Here is a 22,117-nt window from a genome sequence, read left to right on the forward strand (position 1 = left end):
AGAGAAAACAGCCCTGCAGACACCAAGGTCAGTGAAGAAGGAAGGGGAGGAGGTGCTCCAGGCACCGGAGCAGAGATTCCCCTGCAGCCCGTGGTGAAGACCATGGTGAAGCAGGCTGTCCCCCTGCAGCCCATGGAGGTCCACGGTGGAGCAGATATCCAGCTGTAGCCCATTGAGGACCCCACGCCAGAGCGGGTGGATGCCCAAAGGAAGGAGGCTGTGACCCCACGGGAAGCCTATGCCAGATCAGGTTCCTGGCAAGCCTTTGCAGACCTGTGGGGGGAGGAGCCCATGCTAAATCAGGTTTGCTGGCAGAACTTGTGACCCTGTGGGGGACCCATGCTGGAGCAGTCTGCTCCTGAGGGACTGCACCCCGTGGAAATTACGGACCCATGCTGGAGCAGCTCATGAAGAACTGTAGCTCGTGGGAAGGACTCATGTTGGAGAAGTTCGTGGAGGACTGTCTCCCATGAGAGGGACACCATGCCTGAGCAGGGGAAGAGTCCTCTCCTTAGGAAGAAGAAGCGGTAGAGACAATGTGTGATGAACTGACCCCAACCCCCATTCCCATCGCCCTGCGCTGCTGGGGGGGAGTAGGTAGAGAAACTGGGAGTGAAGCTGAACCCAGGAAGAAAGGAGGGGTGGGGGAAGGTGTTTTAAGATTTAGCAGTTTTTATCCTCTCCTTCTCTGATTTTGATTGATAATAAATAAATTAATTTTATCACGTTGAGTCTGTTTTGTCCGTGATGGTAACTGACAAATGATCTCTCCCTGTCCTTATCTTGACCCACAAGCCCTTTGATCTACTTTGCTTTCCTCTGTCCGGTTACAGAGGGGAGTGATAGAGCGGCTTTGGTAGGCCCTTGGCATCCAGCCAGGGCCAAAGCACCACACAATAACAAAAGGATTGCTTCAAAAAGTAGAATAGAAGAGCTAATACTTGACAATACTCCTCTGACTTAACATTTTCTTCACCAGCAGCTCAGTCCTTGCAAATCTTCTTCTGGAGGAGAACTCCATTCTGTCTTACACTACAAGTGACACCGCTTAGTCTTTACTTATTTTTTAAAGGATCGTGTCCATTTTTAAGTCAGCTGTAATTGATAGAGGGCAACGTGGCTGTGGTTGCAGTTGGCAAACTGGACAAAAAGAGAACCTGCAGGTTTTTACGCAAGACTGACAAGTTGTGTTCCCCCTTCAGGTTAGTTAGGGGTAATGACCAACTGACTAGAAGGTGTCTTACTTCCAAAAGTAAAGCTTAGTTAACTACGATAAAAGCTTTTCTGGGAAAATACCCATCTTTAAGCAGTAAATATAGAGAACACAAATTTTGTGTGTCAGATCTGTAGTCATCTTCTATGTGGGAACCTTGTTAAGTCCTAATTTCTGTATATTTCTGTGGAGAGCCTATGTTTCGGCTTATCTCTCCAGACAGCTGATCTCCCCTTTTCTCCTCTGACAGCTTTTAACTATATGATATTCTTTAGATCTGTAATATCTCACCCTGTGTCTTCACTGGAGACTGAATATAGGATCCTTGAAGTCAAGAGCTTCTCTGCTGTGTTTCAAGTGTGTCCTGGGACATTCTGTCTGACTTTGCGGCACATGCCACTATCCTCATAATAATGGGGGGATAATAGGAGTTAGACTGTATGCCTGAATAACTAGGTTATGTATCTGTTTTCTTTGATTGTTGCCTGGCATCTCTCTGTCTGTCACATCTACATTTTCCCTTTGTTGTTTATGGCGATTTCTCCTTCTTTGGGCTTGACTTGTACATTAACATTTCTTAGTAGACAGCCACAGTTTTCAGCACGCTTATTCTCTCATTGTCTGTACCTGTTTATTTCCAATCTAAAATTTTAGACAACCTCCTACTCCCTTTCTGTCATCCTCTTTTCAAATCACAATGCCATGAACGATCTGAAGGGCACGGGGAAAAAAAGCCTTTTGTTACTTAATAATTTCTTTTTAAGTCCCTTTCCTTCTTTTTAACTTTGATATTTGTGTATTTTGAGGTCTCATATCCTATTTTTGTTCTTTGAATATGATATTATCTTTTGCCTTTGATAATCACTGTCATTCTGATTTTCTTTAATTGTCCTGTATAGACAAAGTATCTGGAGAAAGGCAAGTGTTACGGTAGGGAACATTCAACTTTGTGTTTTCAGCAAAACATTTTGGCAAGGAAATTAGGGGAGTGAGAAGCTGTAAGGATGAATGTTAATAATGTCTTAATTGTTTTACAGTAGAACTCTATTTACTGGATTTTCAAAATGTCTTCGAGAGGAGCACTCTTGCTGAGAGGACTTGAAACCTAAATAAATAAGATGAGCAGAAGGAAGGCATCATCTAAGCAAAATATAAAGACTATATGTCATGCTAACTGCTTCTAAAAGAATCCCCGAACTGTTTCCTTTCCCTATGGCCAAGAGAGCATATTGCAAACAATATGCTGTGGTATTACTTCCCATATTTGCTTATGTGAAATCATATGAAGAAAGGAGAATGGAGAAAGAAGTTCTTTTTCCATTACACTGCTGCCTGCTCCATCCATCCCTCTGCCCTGCTTGGGCCTGTGAAGGAGAAGCCGCAGCGTGTGCAGGCCAGCACCAGTGGCCAGCTGCAAGTGTTTAGTGTTTGCCTGATGCCTAGCACTTAGATGCTGAAAGATAGCATCTCAAAATCAGGTCTAACATTTAAACTTCAGGAGAGGTGCAGGTGATGCAATGCAGTACATAGGACAGCTGTTCTGCAGAGTAAGAAGATGTCTAGCCAGGGGAGGAATGGAGGATTTCAATTTCTTAACCAACACATGCAGAGCACTTAGTCAGGGAACTGCATTGTCTCCGTAGGCAGTGACAATCTCTTTGTTGTCTTAGGAAGAAAGTAAAATGCCAAGCTGCAGTTTTGCTGGCCAGTATATTTAAATATACTAAAAGGCATTCATATCTCTGAGGAGTCTCCAAAGTGTATTTGATCTATTACTTTGCATGTGTGATGAAATAATAAATAACCCACCAGATACAACGCTGCATGACAAATTTGAAAGTATTTTCACTTAATCTCTGCCTTGATGAGACACTAATCTATCTTTTAAAACATTTTCAAAGGTGTCCTCACAGACCTATCAGAATTAATGGTGTATTCTGTTGCACTCTGGATTGCTGAAAACAGAATGGCACATTATCACCTAGTACTACAGATACTATCACCTAGTACTATGGACACTTAGCAGGTAAATACAGCAGGATGCAGGCAGTGGGATAAATACCCCTCTTGCCTCATGGAAATAGCCCCTCACAAGTCAGTGGAGTAAGACAAGGGTGCTTGATTTCCTACAGCAATAGTACATCTCTTGGAAAAGTAAAGCATAGCTATCTGCTGCTGCGACTAGCTGTAAATAACACTCAATAAGGTAATGTCTATATAGTGTTTTGAAAATGTAAAATTACTGTTTTTTCATGTGACACTTTTCAAGACGATATTTATTGCCTCAGTCATCAGCAGCTATTACCCTTATGAAGCAGGGGAGAGCTAAACCATGTTGTAATCAGGTTTTGAATGTATAAAATACGAAGGTGTAGTGTAAAAGGCTGCCTAAATTTTGTGGCTAATTTTTCTGTACGGTCCTAGCCCTCTTTGAACCCCTCTGCACAGGACCAACAAGTGCTAAGTCCCTCTGAAAATCAGGCTCTGAATGGTACAGTTGTGGTGAAAATTATTCACAATAACAATTTCAGAGCTGTTAGGTTTCAGTTAATCCCTGCTCTTGGATTAATACTGCATCAACCCTCACCTTTTATTCCCCATTTGTGTCCTGGCATTTAGACCTCTGGTTTCAATTGATAATCTAAATTGAGAGAGAATCAAACGTGAAGAAAATATTTGTATGGATTCTGCTTTTATCAAATTCCAGTTGTTCACCTAGCATGGATCTTTTCCAAATGTTGGGTTCTGGTCAGCTCCTTCAAGTGAGTTTCCAAGTTTCAAGTCTCACAAGTATCTTTGGTGGGGAGTTTCAGCTGACAGTGTGCTTACATAAGCAAAAGCCAAAATTTTGCAAATCATCTTTGAATGTACCATACTTAGGCTTTACTTTTTCAATGGATGAAAAAAAGGAAAGTTTCTATAAATGTTCCTAGCTGACACTACCCAAAGTGTACCTTATGTACTGTACATCAGCTCTCAACAGAAGCTGGAATTTGAATTTGAAAGGAATTTGAAAATTATGTTGACAATTTGCATTCCCCAAAAGTACTTCAGCTGTATTTCGACATTTTCATGGCTTTCTAGGGGTTCTTGAAGTAAAATTCCTTCTTCTACCTCAAATCTTTTTGCTGAATGCTCAGACATATTTAGGTATTTAGTCCTTCCAATCCAATACAATTTATTAACTGTAATTTTACCAGTAAAAGTAGTGACACAGGGCAGAGGTTAGAGCTACAACAGGAATGAGAGAAAAAGGGGCACAAGGCATTATTCTCTTCCTCTAAGTAGCTCTGCGGATTCTATTACAAGGATTTAGTGTATTGGTGAGCTTTAGGTTTAAGTATAGTTCTTCTGCATAATCATTTGGGGATGATTCAGAAGGCTAAATCCCTTCTTCTAAATATTAGAATGATAATTTTCACTTTTCAGCTTTTTTCCCCAAACCTTTTGGAACCAGTACCTTCATAACAGGGAAGGACTATGCATAAGGAAAGGAACCAAACTATTTCTTGCAGAGCATTTTTGATGGTGCTGCAAAAAGTGATGTATATAAAGGCTGGTGTGTCTCTGGAGACAGCTCCTTCGCTTCTTGTGTTAGAGCAATGCAGGTGAAAGAACTTTACTTTCTCCTGTTAATTATGTGGAGACATGTTTCATCAGTGGAGCAGGAGGTAGGAAACACTGTGCTGCAGGTGGGATTGTGCCACTGCTCCCGCATTGTCACCAATGTAAAACAGGTGGCATGATTATAGCTAAGTGATAGTTACTTTCTGGCAGGTGGCACTTAGGATGAGCACAGACTGTTCTTTCTGTTTCCTTCCTTCTTTCTTTTTGAGAGAGATGAAACGTGGAAGATCTACAACCTGTAGGATCAGGAAAAGGTGGGTCTGCGTTTAGTAGAAGGCTCTCTCCAGCATCACCACCAACAAAACCACATGGATGTGAAAGGGTGGTGCTCAGATACAGCTGTGACAAAAGTCCAGCTGATAAGAGCACCCACTCTTTTCAACCTGACTGTAGGTCCATTCCTCTTTTAGAGGGGTGATGAGAAGAATCATTGCTACATCAGTTAGGTTTGTGTTCATGTCTTGAGCTGAAGCCAACTTCCCTCAGGCTTAATTCAACATTTAGTAGTGCTGGAAACACCAAAGAGAGAGGGGGGAAAAAAAGTAGCTGCTTTCTGTGCCTTAAGTGATGCAGATCCTAAACTATTCTGTGTAAGAAGAGGTGCTATATGCTTTCTCTAGTTTTGTTTTTATGTTGTACTGCTGATAATAACAAGAAAAGGAGATTATACGAGTCTGAAATGATATAATGTTTTTGCTGTTGGTTCCTGCTTTTGACACTGCTCCTTCACATCATACTTTTCCCATTTATTTCGCATAGCTGTTAGAAGTAGGAAATAAGCCCGATTTTGATTTTGTTTTTTTCATTTTAAATGAGAATTGTAAATGTAAGGTATTTCTGCAATCCTTAGAATACATCCCTAATTTTCTTCAGTTAGTGCCAAAATAGAAGAGCAATATCTTATAAAAGCTGGCCCCGACTTCTCCTGTTTCTTCTGTTCTTCACTAAATGAGGGAAGAAAAAGACAGTTTATTTAAACAAAAGATAAGATGGATGTATAAGAATAAGGAAACATGAAAAAAAACCTAAAGCTGGTAATGTTCTTTGTTTTCATAGGCAGTCATTTGATTTAAAGTAATTTTAGCAAATATTTTTATTCTTGTTCATTGTTGGTTTTGTAAGCTGTAATTCAAGTGTTATGAAATCTAATTATACAAGAAAGATTTGTCTAAATTCAAAGCAAAATCCCAAACATAATAATAAAATTGCTATACATCCCCAGCTCAGCTCCTGTGAATATTAGTTCTCTGTTCAAAGACTCTCAATAGGATTCAATTTTGACCTAGAAGAAGGTGGCAAAATGTATCATCGTGTAGTGATAAAACAATATGAGTACAAATGGACTCAATCCAGTTCTGATGTAAGTTGTAAACAATTAAAAGTACATGAGCTACAATGCCCAAAGCTGATAGCTGAGGACATTACTGCACGCTTGGGGTAACTCTGGGAACCAGAAAAACAATTGTTTCACAATAGGACATAAAAGCAACAGAAAATATTTGTCTCCACAGAGTAACGTGCAGTCTTGCAGGGCCGTGTCATGTGGAGGATTTTTCAGCAAGCTGGCATGAGTGTGAGTGATGCATAATGGCAGCGGTGAATGGATTTCTGAATAGATTAGTAGGTGACGTCATGAAAAAAGGACTATTTATCACCATAATTTAACACAAGATGCAACACAATGGCTTGATGGATGCATTTTATGGTTTTCAGCCAATCATAATAATGGATCTATTGACTAAAGTTTTAGATGCCCTTTATATACCCTTCATGGATAAAAAAAGAACAACAAAACCAGAGAATGAAGAGGCTGAGAATATGTCAGAAAATACTTGCCAGGAATGTTTTCAAAATTCAGGCTTTCTGTGCGACAGCCTTTTGACCTAAAGCTTCCCCAATGATTTTTTTAAATGCCTAAAAGGCAAATTATGCTCAACAAAAATATTTCAATTGAATATTGGAGTAATATTTGCTCACCCAGGAAACAAATACAAATTTTTTTTTTTTTTTTGCCTTCCTTGTCAGTTTTGATGACGAGATTTTAGTCATTGTAATGTTAGGCTGGTAACTTTAGCAGTGCCAGCTGGGTGTTAGATGCGACTGTGTTGTGCAGTAGTTTGAGCAGTAAGGTGGGAGCAAGGAAGGAGAGGGATTCTCTGCTGTTACACCATTAACATTTGACATTTGATAAACTAGAATAAAAAGCCCATAAAGCGGACACCCAGACTCTGGCCTCTTCCTTCTCATGGGAATGCCTTAACCACTCAGTATTTGTCTTTTTGCTCTCTTTTGCTAACTTTTCTTTCAGGGCCACTTTTTTATTTTTCTGTTACCTGGTTTCCAGATAGGAGGAAAGATTGTGGTTGTCCCTTCTCAGCTTGATGGTTACAGCACTTTCCTGGGAGTTGGGAGATGAAAGTTGAAATTCATTTAGGATGAGGAGGGCTTAGCAGATTCCCAAAGGGAGTGGAAAATCTAACTAGTAGAAGATGTCTCCTCAGGGAGGTACTTTGATTCAGGAGAGAAGGGAGCTAAACAGAGGATCATCCTCCTTGGACCAAAAGCTTAATTTCTATATGCTGCAAAGCCTCCTGGATTTTACCTCTCAACATGGGCGCATTTGTATCCCTTTCAGGCAAAACACTGAAATGCAAGTTTAATTGCTGAGATCCTGTTTGACTGTTTTGCCTAACACGCATAGTGTACAAAACCAAGACACATGTGGGCAGTGCTTTCAAGCAAAGATAGAAACAGCTTTTGGGATTTCATGTAAAGTAAGAATGTGTTTCCGGATAACCCTGGGAATTGATTTAAAATTTAAAATGTCAGCCCATCTCTGATGTATGCCTACAGCATGAAAATCCACCTGATTCTTCATCTCCCGATACTGTGCTTCCACAAAGGGATGATCAAAGAAACGAGGAGGCTAACAGCTCCATAACTGCTTCCAAGTTGAATGGATGGAAGAGGTTTTCTGAAGACTGTTGTTGTTGTTACTGGGCTCTCTGACTTAACTGTGGTCATTTAATTGAGCTTCTTGATGGTGGCATGTTGTATCCTTTCTTCTTGCTATTTTTTGGTGTTTGGACTCCATGGAAAGATCTGAAATACCTAAAACTGTGTGTCCTAAAGTCATGCTTTCTGCCTCCTTGCTTTTTCTACAGTAGAAGTAAAAATTTTTAGCCAATTCGTTTTGGAGATACATACAAAAGAGCTAACAGAACAAGATGTGTGTGCTTGTGAGATTGAAGGTGCAAACTTACTTAACAATGACTAGGGTCAAACAGAATAGGTTTTTCTCTCTTCTGGAGAGCGTCCGTGGCCGGGAGGACTGGGGAAGAACCCAGAAGTTTTGCTAGTCTCTCCATTTGGAGAACCTGGGAAGCGGTCTGAGAACAAGAAATGCCTGCAGGGAGGAATGTAGGTTTTTTCACATGACAGAACAGTACAAACCACTTGTTCAGCTGAACCTTAAAAATCTCTCCACTAGGCTGATGGAACACTGGAAGACTGAAGTTCCTATTTAATTTTATATAAACTAGCCTAAAAAATGACTTCAAGCTGACTAGGATTTAATTTTCAGTGCTAACCTTCAATTAATTTGTAACTTTTTTGGCACCCAGTTTGCTGGAAATGGCTGTAATTATGTTGTTTTCTGAACGGTGCATTCATTCAGGCCATACTCTCTAAGACTATTTATACAGCTGGGAAAAAATAATGGTATTTAGGGGGATGGGGGAATGCTAATAGGAAACTTATTGAGAAATTCTGAATTATCGATTTTGAAAAAGTGTCTTATTAACTCTCATTTGATATTTTAAACTGAATGTTTAGTTCATAATTTTAAGAGAATTTGGGATAATTTTGTTGTCTTTAACAAGAAATGCATGGTCAGCTTCCCTATGGTTGCCTTTTATGCATCTTTGAGGCTAGCACAATTATATACTTGCTGCAAAACCCCACGTTGCTCTTCTATGTGGGGTTTTATAATGATAGTGTTGTTTCTTAATTGATCTGCATAGCAGGGTCCAATTGCTGTTAGAGGAGAATTATTCAGAAATCTGAGAGGATGAGAACATACAGAGCAAATATGTTACTTTCTTTTTTTTTTTTTTTAGGAAAAAAACCACAATAAAAACCTTTTAAAAGACTGTGCTGTTTTAATGCACAATAAACTGTATGTTCGCCTATATTGTAAAATCCTGCATCTTTTCAAACCAAACAGATTCACTTTTGTTTTTTCCTTTGCATTTTCTGTAAGTTTAAAAGCTACTGAGGTTTTTGAGCATTTCTTTTTGTGTGTTTGGCATTAAAGGTGTTTGTATATGTGTGTCTCCTCTTGTCTTTAAACCCAGAGGATGCTCCCTGCTGGTATTTATAGTCTCTTGTTTGAGTGTTTTTCTAGCTGAAGGCTCACTTTATGAAGATGGCAATTTGATTATATTTCCAACAATATATTTGGCATGGGTTTAAGGGCAGTAATATTTGTATGTAGCCTTAACAACCATAGGTTAGAACCAGAACTAATATGAAAGCTTAAAACTGTCATTAGGTTTTGAATTTTTAACTGTTTTTAAATTTTCAAGAAAGAGTTTGGTTTTTTTTTTTTTTTAGCTTTTGGGGTGACTGCCTTGATGTTTCTGCCTGTCCTCATTTCAGAAAGGCCAGGTGGTGATAACCCCAAATCCCTAGTGGAAGCTCTGGGCTCCTCCTCACCTGGGGACTCTTGCTGGAAATAGGTGGCCTCTACAGATTTCTGACACGTCTTCCCATAGTTCAATGGGAGCTCCCAAAGGGACTTTTCAGGGTACAGATTTAAGCCGTTCTCATTTTACCTAGACAGGGGTAGTGTCCTGGCAAATATTGCCTCAGAGACCTTCCACAAATTTCCAAGACCACAGTAGTGTGCACACATGCTGCAGCTCTACAGACGCATTCAGGTTATCAGATGCAAGGCACAGTTTCTTTAGGAGCTGAGCAATAACAACGACTTGCTGTAAGAGAGAGGCCAAGTCTGAGTGGGTCTAAATGACACATTTTCAGGATAGCTGCCTTCTGTTGAGGTGGGAAAAAACCTCTGGAGATGGTCTAGTCCAACCCTCTGCTCAAAGCTGGGTCACCTGGAGTGGGCCACTTAGGGTCCTGCCCAGCTGGGGTTTGAATATCTCCAAGGATGGAGACTCCACAGTTGTCTGGGCAACCTGGTCCAGTGTATAATCATCTTTACAGTAAAAAAAAGTTTTTTCTTATGTTTGAACAGAATTTCCAGTATTTCAATTTCTGCCCATTGCCTCTTGCCCTGTCACTGGGCACCCCTGAGAAAAGCCTGGCTCCATCTTTACTCTGGTCCCAGCTCCCTCAGCCTCTCCTCATCTGAGAGATGCTCTAGTCTTCTCATCATCTCAGTGGTCCTTCACTGAACTTGCTCCAGTGTGTCCATACCTTTCTTGCACTGGGGAGCCCAAAACTGGGCACAGCACCCAGGTGTGTCTCACCAGTGTTGAGCTGTGGGGAGAGATCGCCTCCCTTGACCTGCTGGTGGTGCTCCACCTAATGCAGCCGGGGATGCTGTTGGGAGTTAGGCAATACTCAGATGCCAGATGATAGACAGTAATGAAATCAGGTGGATATTGGACTTGATTGTTTCTTATTTCATATTTAGTTTACTGTAGCATTAGTCAATCAATCACAAGATATTAACGTGTATGTGAGTAAGTTGATCTCCTAAAGAGCACTCTTATACTTCTTTTTAATCCTTTTAAATATTTTATTTTGACTTTCTCAAGTAGCTATATAAGTGGTGGAAAGGGAAAAGAAAATCCTGCAGGGGAAGAGTAAACAAATTTCTCTCTTTTTGTGAGCGTTCTACCTGTAGATTTATGGCAAAAGTATTGCTTCCCTTGAATGTAAAGTTTTTTAATCTCCCTCAGTCTGGAGTTTTGTGGGTTTTTGTGGGTTCACATATTTTTGCACAAGGGTAGAATTGGAATACAGTCGGCTTGGTCATACTGCTGACGTTCATGCTGCTTCTTAAAATTACTGTTTGACTTATTTATGTCATTTGTCCTCTGAAAGGAATTTCATTGTTTCTAAAACTACAGTAGTTGGAATGAAAAAGCCTGAAAGATTATATTGGTGTGACATATGTGGGGAACATAATTACTTCTGAGAGACACAGAAACATTTTAAGATGGCTCCTGCTACATGAGTATGAAATTGTACAGGTGTTAAATTTATTATCTGTTTTTCCTGATTGAGGAGGCTGGGGTTTGAGCAGAAACTCCACCACTTGAATAAATATTTGTAACACAGGAGAGGCAGTGTAGCTAAAAATGCTTTTTGAGCTGTGGGTTGTAGAGTTTCCTACTTTTCTTTTTCCTGTATTGCAGACTACTTGTCACATTATACCCGCGGAAGGGTGAAGCTGTGGGCCATTGAGCAGTGATTTCTCTCAGTACCACAATTACAGAGACACCTGTGCTAAATAACATTGTGCTGTTCTACTTTGAAAATTACAGGGCTTGGTCCCACTCTAAGATGCACAGATGTACATCGCCTCCCTCTGCAAGCAGCCTCTTACCTGAGCGCACACACTCGCTCCCACCTCCTCCCCAAGGCAACTCACCCCCTTTCTAAGAGGTGCTGCAGACCTTATAGCTCATCATCCATAAAATTCCTTGATTAGTGTCATACGAATTCCTTCAAGTACTTCTGTTCTTCATGACAAGTGTATTTTTGACTGAAAAAAATGACAGAAAACCATGCACCTCCTCTTTTTCTGCTCAGGTCTCAGGGTTTGACCACTTCCCTTTGCAGTTTGTCTGGTTTTGCACTGCTCGATTCTCTGCCTGTTGTTTCAGGCTGCTACTCAAATTACACATATTCTAGTTATTATTTCCATCATTTAGTATGAATTTTACAGTGATGTTGTTTTTATGCTTCCTTACACTGCCACATGTGTTAACTATACAGAAACTGTTCTTCTTGTGGAAGAAATTATATACCAAAACTACCCAGTAAAAAGCTTGTTTTATGGCACTTATAAAATTAATGCCAAAAATGTATGGTAAAGCTTGATTTTTTGACATTAATGGCTAGTTATTTAACATGTTATGCTCTTGTAGTGCCTGGAAAACAGCAGTTAGGTGTTCAGGTATGAGGATTCCAAAGTTTAAGGGGTTGTTAAGTGAAGAGTAGCGGGACAAAGCACCCAGGTTAATAACACCTGAAATGAATGGGGAGTGGAAAAAATACCTGGAATTTTAATTATTTTTTTTATGAGCCAAATCCACTATGTTGTGTACTGTTTGGACGATCCTCATGCATAGCTGGGATATGGCAGCAAGAACCTTCGTTAATCACCATCCACCAGGCTGTACAGCCTGTCCCTCGGGGAGAAGGCAGCTCCAGAGGTACTGCAGTACCTCTCCTCCTCTCTCAGGCCAGGACGCAGACGTGCCATGGGCTGATGCTCAGCTTTCCCTTTGCTGCTTTTTGTTATGCAAATGCACCTTTTCTTTGCGATTTCCTCTCTTGCTGTGGCAGCCCAACAAGACAGAGCTCACATGCTGATAATCTTGATCCATAGTGGCAACTGAAATGCCTTTTGATAGAGGGGATGGCCTTACAGAAATCAAGGAGAAGAAACCCAGAGGCCCTATAGACATAAATTAACAGGAACCGTGAAAAACAAAAAAAATGTTTCAGTGAATGCATTAAAAAATAAGTATTTTGGGAGCCTCTAAGAAAAGGTGACAAGTCAAATACATGTAACTTAGCACTTTATGAATCTGTAGACTCTGAGAACACGTCATCAACCTAAGCAATTTGTGAGATGATATTTAGCATAGGTTCTGATTATGGAATTTTAGACACCCGTAACTGTGGATATTACCATCCTCAGCTGTGGTGCAGGGCTCTGTGGTGTGCTGTAAGAGGCTTGTTAGTGAGAAGTTTGGAAAGTCATGACCTCTAGAAGAAAGGCAATGATTTGTTACATGTATCATACCTTAGCAGTTAACATTTGAGGGGGAATATTTCAGAGAGAAAAAAATATTTTTTAAAATGTTACCAATACTGTTTATCATATTCCTGAACCTTTAACTCCTTGGTCCATAGGAACTGGCTGGCCTCAGAGAGAGAGAGATACAGAAGTTATAATGAAAGCATTAGAAAAATTTCTAAGAGACCTTGACATAGCTTGCAGAGATATATGTGAGAGTGTCTCAGTGGAAACAGAAGGAAAGGGTTTTTATGGAGGTCAGCATTCTATGTCTGGCTCTGCTGGGTGATACAGTATTCATTTTTACTTCTGTCATTGTTCCAGGACTAAATATTTCTTGTCTTAAACCTAAGATCAACTAATTACGATATAAAAAAAGCAAGAAACTGTTTGAAGCAGTTCGTTCGTGTGAAGCTGGAACAAAAACCAACTGAACTAAATTAGAGGACAAGTGCAGTCATCAAAGTAGCTTCATAAATGCAATTTAATATGGCAAACTCATCTCTACATAGCATGTCTGCATTATCTGCCCATGTGCATACAAGCAGAGGTTTCATTCCGTAGATACAACATATCAATCGTTTCAGTTCACTTAGGATCAAGGACTGTTCTCCGATTCCCAGACCAAATGGTGCAAAGTGACTTATGTCCCCACTGATCGTGTTTTTTTTCATGCAGACTGTTCACAGCCACATTGCATAACATCTGACCCTCTGTGGCTATACGACATGGCTAGAGCTGATATTCTCGGCTAAAACAGTATGAAATAATGTGTTTCAACCCACTAAAGCAGCTTTTTTATAGCCTGTCGCTGAGGATAGCTGTTACGTGTTTTGGGGCATAAAATGAGGCCGTGTGAATAGACGCTGCAAAGCCTATTGATACAGCTTTGAGGACTGCTTCAGCTTAAAAGGGCCAGACAAGTCTCAGGTCACCTAATCTGTCAAATGGCAGTGGTCCTATGCTGAACTGTAACCCAAACCTGGAAGGTTTTAACCGAACGGAGCACTCTTAAAAAAAGAACTGGCATGCATGCAGTGTAGACAAGCCTGGGAGTGGTGTCGAGTCAGGGAGTTAAGGTATTTAGCACTTTAAAAATCTTTTCAGGAAAAGAAATAATGTTAAAACTCTTCTCTGCTGTGGGTGGCCTTTCCGTGCAGAAAGTATTTTAACCCTTCTACTTTTAGGTGATTTTTTTTGGTTCTCACAGGTGCTCTCTCTGATTCACAGGGAATCAATGTAAGTGTCTTTTTCTTTTCTCTGTGATGTGGTAGTTTTCTGAGATACATGCATTTTAAACAAAAGAAAACATAAATATGGCGAGACTGTCATCAGTTTAAAGTATTGCATAAGTGGTTAAATTTAATCACAAAGAGACAACCAGCTAATGGTTTTAGTGGAATTCATAAAATCCCATAAAATACCAAAGTTAAATTTTGTCATATAATGTGAATCAGTTATAGGAACCAGCACAGCTTCCTTTTCCCCCTGAATAAATTCTAAACAGTCCTTAGAAAATGAATTACCAGTCTGCAAATCAGGATGACATATTTTTCAGCTATAAAGCTAAAATTACTTTCAGACCACTTAGCTAACAAAAAAGAAAAAGAAAAAAAAAAAAGACAGCAACTTTGTTGTTACTGTGTTACTGTCAATAGTATTGGATGCTTGGTTGTGGCTCCATTTTAGCAGTTTGACCTTGTTTAGATCAACCTGAATCAAATCGACAGACCTCCCTTACAATTTCCCCCCCCCATCATAGAAAGCGCATACCCCGCATGAGTGTATCCAGCTGGAGATGTGCCAATAGAAGTAATTACGTGATGAAACTATTTAACTTTGACTAAAATACTCTCACCAGGTTCTTTCAAATCGTGTGTCTTATATCTTGTTGAAGCAATTTTATATCATGCCTTTAAAGTACAGTAATGGCCACTTGCATTGACAGAATCCTCGTAAAAGAAGAAGACCGAGACCTTGCTCATGAAGTGCTATTGATTTTCTGAGTTCCTGCTAGAGTTGCCAAAGATACAACACTGTTGTTAGGGAGAGAAGATACTTTGGCCTTCAATATCACAGGAGGGTTCCTGTGTAAGCACAGGCGTCAATGGGTTTCAGTGATAAATAATGCATTTTGGTGATAACTGCCCATATTATTTTGTCAGTTTTATATGACTCAGCATTTGCTTTTGCCAAGCATTTCTTTAATGTCACCACTGGCTGCTGAAGTTTGAACTAATTGTAAGTGCTATTTATATTCTAAAAGTCCGTTTGCATTATGGCAAAAAGCTAAAGTTTCAGTTTCTCTTAGGCTATGGTTGGTTTTGATCAGTAGGAAAACTGAAGACACCCCCACCATTACTCCCTGTGGTATTTCCAAAGGTAGGGTATTGTGAATGCCCTACTCTGTGTATGTACGTAGCCGAAGAGTCTGGTATTTTATCTACTGTGTTCAGACAACAGTTCTGTGAGCTGCCCTGCGCCAGCACACAAGGCATGAAAGGCATTTGCACAAGTCTGTGTTACAGGTAAAAGTGGAAAACAGAGCATCACCCCAAAGGGCTTCCCAGTGCAGCTGGCCAGGTAGTGGGAAGGGTGGGCATGGCCTTTGCTCTGCCTGGGTGAGCTGGCACTGAAGGGAAAGCTGATCTTTGCTTGTTTAGGGCACTTGAGTAGATTTGTTTTCCCAGAGAAGGGACGTACCAGTTTGTGATTCTGGATCCGAGTCCTTTTCTGCTGCTGGGACAGCTCTGTTTACTGCCCGGTACTTGGGACAACTTGCATGTGAAAAGTCTTTGGGCACCCTTGGCTTGCATGCCTGAAAGGTTGCTTGGTTTTCGCACTGTCCTTGGTGGTGGAATCTGTGCCCACAAACCTCGTCTCATTTGTGTCCTTAGGCCATTGCAGCAATAGATCAGAACTACCAGTAGTATGATCACACGGACTGGCGAGCTACCTCACCCCAAACATTGGAGGAAACATTTACAGAGCTTGGTCCTAATGCTGCAAATCCTAATGGTATCCTCTAAAAGCATAAACTTTTACTTGTAGGCATTACAATTAAATCTTAATGGATTGTGCTTTTGTGACTATCACGTTATTGTAGCCAATAGATAATTATTATTTATCAGTAGGGGGAAAAAAAAGGGCTGGCTAGGAAAATTATAGCTATGATAATTAGTTTTTGGTGACATTAACCAATTAATATAATTCTATGTTTTCCATTTTGAGATTTAGGCAAGGTTGCCTTTATTTTCATTTCTATTCCAATGTTTGAGTCAGTTTAGTCCTTCTGAAAGGGTTGATATTGAGTGCCCTGGAGGGTGCCATCATCACCAGGCAACAGGGGAGACAATGCTGAAAAGAAATTGCACAACATAATTTCCCTCCACCTTCCCCAAATGTGTCCTTTTTCCAAATGACATGAATCAACTTTAAGCCCTATTGCCCCCTTCATTTTCACCCTGAGGAGCCTAGGGGGAGGGGAAAAAAACCCAACAAAAACCTGAGAAGGAATTATACTGGACGAAATATTGCTCACCTGTATTCCTGACTACACCAAAGTCTCTCTAGTGAGCTTGGATGGCAGGGAAGGGGGAAGAGTTAATCTCTCCTCTTGCCATCTCATCTCCAGGTCTGCAGCACTGTGGTGGTGTTGCACTAATGTGCAACGTTTGGCTTACTCCCAGGGAAGGATTAAGATTGTGGCCAGCAGATGTCCAGGCAGGCAAAATGGGCTTTATAAAACTGTGTTCTTTGGGTTGGTCATTTTCATCCAGATCTGAAGAAAAAATTTGTCTTGCCTGACCTAAGGACCACCCTGAACTGTAAATGTATTTATAGGAACAGCTTTACTGGGGGGTCCATCTACCTCAGTCTCCTGTTTCCAACGGTCACTGGTAACACGTGTCTAGGGAAAGTAAGTAGTGTGGAGCAAGCATATCATGGACCTTCCCCAAAATACTCTCTCAGCCTCCAGAAACCTTGCTTTAGTTCTGTCTCAGAAGAGGTGGCTGTGTTAGTAGCCATGGATGTGTCTTTCTTCCATTAATTTCTCCAGTTGCTTTTTTAACCATTTAAAGACCAGCATTCCTAAAGTTCTGCACTGAAGAGTTCTGCACCTTATTTACACACGGCATGAACCATCTCCTTCTGGGTTTTGTTTGGATCAAACAGTTGCAAATCTCATTTGATGCCTCCTGGATCTTTTTTAAAAAGGAAGCAAGCAGCTGCTTCTTTCGTGCTTTGATGCTACCTTCATGCCACTCACACCATTACAAACCTCCCCTACATCCCGCGTCAGTCAGACTGTTACCGGGCTGAAGGGCCACAACCAAGGAAACAAGGGGAGGGAGAGACCTGTAGGTTTGAAGGCATTGTTATAGACATGTCCATATCCATGTCCATGTTCATGTCCGTATCCATGTCCATATCCGTGTTCATATCCATGTTCATGTCCATGCAGAGTGGGTCTCCTCCCCTCTCTTCTCCTTTAGGCCTGTGACCACTTTACAACAGGAAGGCCAGTGCAAAGCCAGAAAGCCGTTACACAGCGCTTTCAAGAAGTTGCCTTTGAAGACAGATTTTTGTTATTGGTTGTTGGTTTAGGGTTTTTTTTTCTGTTTTAGGACAGAAAAGGAATTGTTTGTTTATGTATGCGAAGAATCTGGATGAAAGCAGTAACCAGTGGTGGTTTGCATTTCCTTTGCTGCTTAATGTAAAAGGGATAATGTTGGAAAATCAGTATGAATTAGTTTACAAAAAAATTTCTGAAATGTCTCAAAAGACAGGGACCTTTGTCATCATTTAACTAACTAGAAGTGCATAATTTCTGCCAGTCTTAAGCCCACAGTATGTTTTTCTGCAACAGGTCTTATTTTCTTCACTGCAAGGACACAAACTGTTCAGAAGTTAACAATAATAAGGTAGTGGCAGTAGATTGCACATAACAGGGGGATGGTGAGGAAAACAAGATTTGTCTTGTTAATTGTGATTTTAATATTGCTTTCCCTTGTCTCGGAAGACTTCTTGTTTCTTCTTATTTTCCATGTTTAAACAGCATAAGGCAGAAGTGATCTTTATTGGCATGTATATTTGCCATTTGCCAACCGTCTTTGAAAGCGTGCCTCATAAGCAAAACTATAAACAGATTTACTTTTGACAGCAAAGAATATTTTGGCCCATTTTACTGCCTGCAGAGTGTCTGGAAAGTTTTAAATTAATGGCAAGGAATGCAAGAGAAAAGGAAATCAAAGGGCCATTTATTCCCTTAGAAAGAGACTTATTTTCCCTCACCTTTCTGTATTTTCTATCTGCTTTGGCTGAGAAAAGATTTTAAAATATTTATAAGCACCAAGAATTTCCCTATCCTTTCACTCTTGGATCACTAGGAGTGTATAAACTGTGGGATAGGGCAAAGGGGTGGAGATGACCTTTTAAAAGAAATCCTTTGTTCTGCGTAAATCATCTTGTACAACAGCAAAGCAAAAGTCGGAGTATATATTTTTTGAAATTACAAAGTGCAGTGACACAATAAAGGATAAATCCTACACCGCTCACAGTTAGGAGAACTGCTCCTTTTGAGATACGCGTCCAGCTGAGTGCCTGCAGCATGCGGATGTGTCATCTCATTTGAGGGAGAAAAGGGTGTTCTGGCCATGATGTTTTACTACACTGGACTGACTCTTCTTTAAGCTGTATGATGTAACGATTCTGTGCATTCTTTGTTGCTAATGACTTTTGACTGAACGCCTGCTGCACCACTTAGTGCTCTAATGCCGAAAACTCAGGTGTAAAAAGAAAAAATAAAATCCCAAACTGGTAAAATCTTTAAATATTAGTGAAATGACCAAAAGTCCTACATGAAGTCCTATGCAGCAGACCTCTTCTCTGTGTAGGAACCTCTCTAGAAACATCCTGTTGCAGCCCTTTCTGAATCTCTTGTGTTAGGGTGTGCACCTGAATACTGTTAACCATGTGTTTCTCTTTACTCCTCTATGTATGCTAAAACTTGGAGTTTCAGTAATTAAACTTCCAGTAGAGCCTTGAGTCATATTATGCTATATTATCCCTTTAATTTTATTGTGATTGATTGGTGTCAACTTTAACTATACTCACTAGGAAGTCAATAAATAAAGATCAATGGGTTTTTTATTTCTCCTGGTTCTTTATTAGAAAAACCAGATTGGTTAAATAACACAAGTAACAGGGATGACATGGCTTCTCTCAATATTTTCTACTCTGAAACAGATGAAATATTTTTCAAAATTACGTTAGAACAACCATGCTTGTGTTTTCTTGTGATTTGCTGTTTCTCTATAGTTACACTTGAACCCCCCCAGACTTAACAGAGGTTTTCCCTGCATAAAACTTCCCACTGATTTGCACTAAGGACATCTTTCTTGCTAGCAAGATGAATCTCTAGTACAATGTACTAGAGTAAATGTACATGTACTAGTACATTTATGCTCTTATTTCACATACAGGGGATCTATTGATCTCATTGAATGGGAATTGCACCTCTGGGCAACAGGGACGTTCCCCTACAAACCCTGTTTGTTTCTGAACTCCTGAGCATCGCCTAATGTCTGGATCTAGAGCTGAAAAATGCAGCTGACCTCTTTCTCTGAAACAGAGAGAACTGACCCTATCAACTGACCACCTGAAAATGGCTGTATTGGGTTTGTTCACTTGTCATCTGCACACTGTCTTTCCAGTGACTGTAGAAATCTGTGATAGTCATGTTCTGCCTTGACTGTGTTCTGCCTTAGCAGGCTTGCATTATAGCGGGCTTCTGCAACAGGAAAAAATATACAAGAAATAACTGGAAGTAAAACCTGGAGCCACGTGGACTTGCCAGAAGTTGAGTATGTTGTGGACAATTTTGAATCACAGCCCTTGTTCTGTAGGCAGGTCTCGTTGCTGGTACTGTACTAATGCACAGCTGTTGAGCTCATGTTGACAGCCATGTAAGATCTCTGCTGAAGCTCAGATCCATCACACAGTTCTGAGAGTAAAATTTTATCCCCACAGTGTATGTATAGTAAAATACTAATGCAAAATTCACTAGGAAGTAGGTCGAAGTGTCAGACCAGTTATTATCAGTAACCTGTTTCTCATAAAAACATAGTGAAGAAAAAGCCATCTTGTTCCTAAGATTTATAGCAACTTGACTCCATATGACAGGTGATTGAAAGCTTCCCTGCCATGCATATTACACTTTGGGTGGTGACCCCTCAGTATATATCTCCATTTAAGTCCTTCAGTACTGTGCTGAATGGAAGCGGAGTGGCCAGATGCTGTAAGCTTCTTTTTTTATGAAAATCTTTCATCCGGACATACAGCACAAAGTGCATTCATAAGATTACTTGAGTGCCCTGTCCTTGAACATGAATCCAAGCATTGAAAAGGATCAAAAATCAAGTCTCTGCTCAGAAAAGCTAGTACATTCGCAAGCCACAGTATTATGTGTCCTGAGTAGCAGGAGTCGATCTCTTTGCCACACTGCATTCATTCAGAATTCTAAGTTCCGACATAGAAACTAAGCAGCTTTCTGAAATAGCTTGTATCTATTTGCCGATGGGTTTATGATCCATGTTTATATAGGTTATAAATCCTTTTCAGGAATTATATAGAGGCGCCTTGCTTTTCTAAGCTGTTTGTTTTTGCTGTTACTTTACTTACTATTTTATGTGTCCAGAATGCTGCTGGACTACACACATTTCCCAGGTGTAGCTTCTGTTTAGCCACATCAGGTATGCATGCGATAAAACACAACGGTTTGAACTAACACAGTGGGCTTTGCAGAACACCTATCTAGCGACAACGTTACAGCCCGTAGATAGTCTGTGTCACTTTAAGAGCAGGGTTCGGTCTTTGAACGTTTTTTTTTGGGGTGCAAACAACAGCCTTTCTGGTTGTAATTGCTGCCGCAGAGGCCCTGCTGTCAGCACCGAGTATCTCCCATCCATGGAGGCAGGTTTGGTGGATCGCTTTTCTCACGTCTCTGCGCTGCTCACTCCGGCTCCCGGGCTGCTGCGTCTGTATTTCCTCTTCGCTTGTCATCCATCACTCAGGTCCCAGTACACCTTCTTCATGGTTTCTGATGCAAAGGTAACCCCAGCTTAAATTAGGTCTGTGATTTTCTTCTGCTCCCTTATTGTGCATAATCTTTTACTTTTTTTTTTTTTTCCCCTCCCACCTGAACCCTCCTTAGGAGGTTTCTCCTGGGCATACTGCATCTAAAATCTTGATTTCGCACAAGTCGAACTGCTGGACTTGATGTTGGCACAACTGAGACTCTTGATCTGAGCATCTCAGGGTTTGAAAAAATGCTCTCCTGTGCCTGCATGGTAGATGGGGAGCCCTCACCAGCATATGTCTTCTCAGCCTCAGTCACTGGCAGAGCTTGAATCCTGATCTAAACTTATCTGTAAGGTTTGTAAAAAGTTTCTGAGCTTTATTAAAAAAACCTCTGAATTAATTCTGTCTTTGTATGGGCAGCCTGTGAGACTAGGGCATACCTGAACCGAGCAAATTAAGGAAATTCTTAATCGATGCATAAAAATGCAAGACCCAAATCTTAGACCAACAAAATTACTGCTTTTAAAACCTTAATCTATTTTACTTCTATTATTGAAGCAAAACTGTAAAGGCACAATATAGATTAATTCTATGATTTTTATAGCCACAGTTTTATTATAAGTTTTTATATTTTATTAGATAAGGAAGTTATTCAAATTCTGTGGGCCTCATCTTGTAGCCTTCATTCAGGTAGGCCTTCTTTTGACAGTGTCTGCTGCTGAGTAAAAACTACAGAACTGAGCTTTTTAGCTTTTGTTGAGACAAATACACATTCCTCATTTTTACTTCTGGTCTGATGTATTTTAAGTGAAAAAGTTGAGCCAAGCAGCCAACTGATTTGAAAATGAAGATTAAAACAATGTTTTGGGTAATATATTGTACTAATTTCAATTTGGACAGTCTTCCCTTGGGAAGATTTGAGAGTGGAATAGTTCTGGCTAATTTTCTAGCCTGCAATATATAAATTTTATCCTGTTTTCAGTGGATGAGGTTCTTTCATTTCTGTTGTTCTTTGATCTAATTGTGGCCAATAAGCTGGTCATCAGTTCCACTTCATTACCTAGCTAGCTGAATCTGATGCGGTACTTGAGAGCCACACATGTCCTGCTTGGTATTTTATGATCAGTTATTTTATTTTTTAAATACTTTTTACCTGATGCTTGGAAAAGGTGGAATAAAGCAAAAAAAAAATA

The sequence above is a fragment of the Egretta garzetta genome, unplaced genomic scaffold (assembly GCF_000687185.1).
Source record: "Egretta garzetta isolate BGI_Z169 unplaced genomic scaffold, ASM68718v1 scaffold306, whole genome shotgun sequence".
Taxonomy (NCBI): domain Eukaryota; kingdom Metazoa; phylum Chordata; class Aves; order Pelecaniformes; family Ardeidae; genus Egretta; species Egretta garzetta.